The 4,681-nt window shown below is 36.6% G+C and overlaps 1 long non-coding RNA gene across 1 annotated transcript; it reads left to right on the top strand.

The window, feature by feature from the left end:
* LOC124153739 lies at positions 1-3,673 on the top strand. Its single transcript, XR_006863748.1, has 2 exons — positions 1-702; positions 3,369-3,673. It is a non-coding gene; the product is annotated as an uncharacterized LOC124153739 (long non-coding RNA).
* Positions 3,674-4,681: the final 1,008 nt, after the last annotated feature.

Below are 4,681 nucleotides of genomic sequence, written 5' to 3'. Positions count from 1 at the left end.
ACGGCGGTCAACGAATGTGATTCTCGGGTATCGCTTCACAATTTTTTTTGTCGTCAGCTCGTTAGTTCGTTAAGTGACCAAAGATTGTCGTTAGTGACGCAGTAGAAAAATTCGAGAAACATGTAGCCACATGTGGTTTTGATGTGTGTTGATGCCTGTTGGTCTTGTGTGTTATTGTGCGTGCTGTACCCAAATGTGCATTATAAAGTGTGTAGAGGTGTAGACTTACAGTAACAATCGTAATTCAAGGTTAAAGACACGTGTTCATGTAATGCCTTTCCTCTTCTTAATTAATACGGATCGTGCGGTAATACATTGACCACCTCTGTTAGCCATTGCGAACTCGTACTTTTTCGTGTTTAAGTAAGGACCAATTAAGTTTAGAACTATGCACGCTATATGTCGAAAACGGGATTTTAATCAAATTCTGTGGCAATTAATCCCTTGTTGTTATCGGTGCAGTCCCTCTGATCTATTGTGGATTTACTGTGATTATAGAAATGGGTAGTTTGAGGCGTGAATTCGTGAAATCGGTTAATGTTAAATCAAAATAACCTTGTAGATTTCACATAAATAATTTTAATATATGTGATAGTAAAGTTATTTGTGTGCAACATAGGGTTTGTTGATTCTACACACAGTGGATATGTCTGGCGAAGTGAATTGGGAATGTAGAAGGAAATATGCAGTCATCAGGATTGGGTAAGGATGAACATACTACCTTTTTTACTTATTTACTTATGCAGCTCTTAGTAATTACAAATTTTAAAGAAATAATTTTGTTAGTGGACCTGAAATAGTCGTCCCCCATCGAATTCCATTTGGATGTGATTCGGATGGTATTTACAATACCACATGCTTCGGCGGGTCTATTTCAGGAATGCCATGTAATCGCCGAGTATATTCAAACTCCCATGTGACCACATAAGCTGATTTATATATGTAGTTACGAAATCAAGAGGATTAACATATGTATTTAAATGTGATAACTCAAGGGTAGAGCGCTTGGCTGCTGATAGAAGGGTCATGGGTGTAGTCTTCAGGCACCCTCGTGTAAGGTGTAATTTATGCTATTCTTATTATTTTATTTTCTTATTAAGTACATATTACAAAAGGTTCACCATACCTAGAACTTAATCAATCAAGAGCGTTTATAGTATTACTACAGTAACTTATTTACCCTTGACATATATCTTTTTTATAACACACATTAGAAATTGCACACACCGACAGTTTGGAGTCTTCCAATAGATGGGAACTGGCCCCTTCTCGCCTTTTTATATTACATCTGGGGTGAACTCTACGCTGTCCTATCCAAACCATCTTTCGTGTTTAATCATTCAGTGAAGTGTTTCAATAAAAGGCGTTGGTTGATTATCGTTCACTATAAATAGAAAATCAAGTTTGAATTCATCTATAGCTACGTACTACCCCACAAATCGTCTTTAGGTGTGTGGTGGGAGGGGTCTGCATACTTGCTGTTAACTTGAATGAGAATGCTAAACATTTAGGTGCTCGTGATGAGAGATTTTACGTTATGGTTTCGATCTAGCATTTAGTAAAGACCTTTATTGCAGGAACTAGCTGTCTATCCATTTCAGACTCAAAAAGTCGTTGCAAGCTGAATGAGTGAAGTTTGCATTGTATCACTACAAAATTTCGCAAATGACATTACTTAAGCATTTAAATCACCCACAATAGAGTATCTGATTTCGATAGGTTATGGTGGAATGTTGTTATTATTGGTGGCTGCTGTTCTTTCATGATCTTATCGAAGTATGTGGACTGTAGTTCACTATCATAATTGTAAATATGTGTACAACTTTGCAATGTAGTTGAATTGCAGGACTCAAAATGTTTTTATTCTACTGTGTAAATGTTGGTTCTCTTTATGCTAACATTTACACATTTTACAGCTCTTCTTTTCAGAGTGCGAGTGACCATGATTTTCACACAGTCCCATGGAATATCTCTCGTTACTTGTTAAGTTTATGAATTTTTGTGTGGATCTTAGTGCACTTTTCCCTGTGTAGGAATACATCAATTTTAGATAAATTACGGCAAGCCCCTGGCTATTTGCCTGTTTGTAGGTGAAAACAAATATCAGCAAAAGGCACCCAAAGCAGAGATTTACTGTAAATATTTTCTCCAGCATCCTGCCATTCCTCATCTGCACTAATAGCTCTGTACATCCCACATGATCAAGCCCTTTATCATCTTCTCTTTTCCAAGCACATTAATTTGAATGAAATAATGTAGGCTACTCACCGCTAAGTGTATACTTCCTCAAATTGGATGTTGTCCTTCATGGTGACTTCAAGTGCTTCTTTCCCAGACAGTTTGTCCTTGACGGACATATTTTGATCTGTCTGTTCACTTTCAAGCTTGAAATATCTCTTCATATAGGAAAATGGAAACCCTTCAAAGTGAATGGAATATGACCATCATCCATCCCAATCCACTAGTAAAATACACAGAACTAAATGGATACACAGACCTTCATTTACTCCTTGACTGCGGCAACATGCACCACACACATCACACCAAATCGAACCAAAATTGATCGCACCAAACTAGAAAGTTGCAACACCGGAGTATCGTTTCAAACTTGAGCACTAAACAGAAAAGGCCACCCCACACCTTGCGTGGCGAAACAACAATGTAGCGTTCATTGTGTCTACACTCAGGAGAGCGGCATGGTGGCCATATGCGACCTTGTATGTTTCCCTATTCAAGCGTGTATACTGTTTATTTATTAGTTTACATTGGAGCTAGTGAAGTAATCCTTGATAGAGAGTTAATAATGATTACAACGAAAATTACATTTTCTTTTTCACCATTGGGAGTAAATTACAAATAAAAATTACATTTTGTAAAAAGTAATCGTTACAAGTACAAATTACTGCAAAAGTTATCATTGCAGGTAATGCGATTACTTTGACTTTATTACTAACCAACACTGCTGGTAAGGACCAGATTCTCTATTGGGATTCTGAAGGTTTTTTATGGAAGACTTAGTCTCGTTTTGGGATTGTTGGTGAAATACGGGATCAAATTGGATACTGGAGTTATTGATCCTGATAATAGGGGGTTTATAAAGATCCTAATAAGTATAGAATTGAAGCAATGAGGATTATGTGGTAGCAACGCTGACCAAATACATCAAATTGTATTTGAAAAAACTGCTACTAATTGTAAATTCATTGTGACTGATGACATTTCTCACAGACTAATCATGGTACATATTTCTGGTTTTTGAAGCTCTGATCGATACTAGGTTTTTAACTATGGTATGTTCTTTTTTCAGGGAGTGATTTATGTAACTTTGTTTTTGGTCATATTACCTAATATTATTATTTCTTTTACAGGAAGTATGAATGCCATCACAGATTATTCTACTGCAGTCTCGTTAAGGTTATTGATGTTTTAAGTGAGATATTTAAGGCTGGCAGAGTTAGAGGAGGGAGTGGAATATCCCGTTGAGGGTTTGGAAATTTTGAGGAGGGGTGAGGGCATATTGGCTCTAGTTAGAATTTAGAGGGTAATCCGGAAGAAGAAGATTGCCTTCCAAGATTCTTAAAATTAACCAAAGAGGAGGTGATGATAATAAAACGAAATGCTTGGGGATTAGATTTAAAAATTATGTATATTCAATAAAATAATTTTAAATTTCTTTATATATTTTATTTTTCCTTTTTCTTCTGAATGTTGTGGTGATTAACACCTCAGCAAAATCTCAATCACTAGAAGGTGAATGCTGATGCCAGGTTTCTCTCCTATTCTTCTGCAATACCTCTATATCCAAAACTCCTTCATGGGGAGATATACCTCAGCTGTCAATTTTCCCTTGTTAATCAACCAAGTAACACGGAGGACCTGGCTAGTTCCCCTAGGGTACTAAGATCTGGAGGTGTTGCTGCTATGTCCTATCTGAAACCAACACCCAAAAACCCTAAAAAACTGACTGGTAATATATCTGACAGGACATTCGTAGGCATAATATTTAACCTCTCAAGAGTATAATTTTAACAGATATGTGATTGATTTAGTGGAAGAATTACCCTCACATGTATGAGCGGTTCCCAACCTAAGTGGAAAATTGTGTGTTTTATTACGAGTATGAAATGGATAACTACTCACTCTACATGGGTCTCAATTCTGATGAAATAACAGACCGAATATTGATTTGCACTGCTACTTTGAATAGCTATGCTATCACAAACCATTATTTCATGGTGTGAAAAATCTCATGCATCAAACTTGTAACACTACCAATTAATTTAACACTATTCACCTCATATTTATTTGGTTTCGTGTTACCTTAGGGTATAGAAACACACTTAATTGTGAAATAACATGCACAAAATATCACATTTACACTTTTATATTCAGAATATCATGAAGTAAGACTAATTGGGCCCAATTTACAATCGATCATTATAACAAACAGATTGCATAACTTCCATTTTTATTCCAATGGGCTTTTAACTCTTCCCCTTGTGTATTTATAATAACCATTCAAGTCTACTTATCGGGTTCACTGCTCGCGTCTCCTTTCAAATACTGCCGGATGGTACAGTACTCCACTCTCTGCCGGATATCTTCCTCCACGATCCCTCTCTCGATCTTTCTCCACCTTTTTTTTTATTCACGTGTCCTTCCTTCTATCGGTTCTCTCTCT

The sequence above is a fragment of the Ischnura elegans genome, chromosome 2 (assembly GCF_921293095.1).
Source record: "Ischnura elegans chromosome 2, ioIscEleg1.1, whole genome shotgun sequence".
Taxonomy (NCBI): domain Eukaryota; kingdom Metazoa; phylum Arthropoda; class Insecta; order Odonata; family Coenagrionidae; genus Ischnura; species Ischnura elegans.
This window is presented reverse-complemented; position numbering and strand designations above follow the sequence as displayed.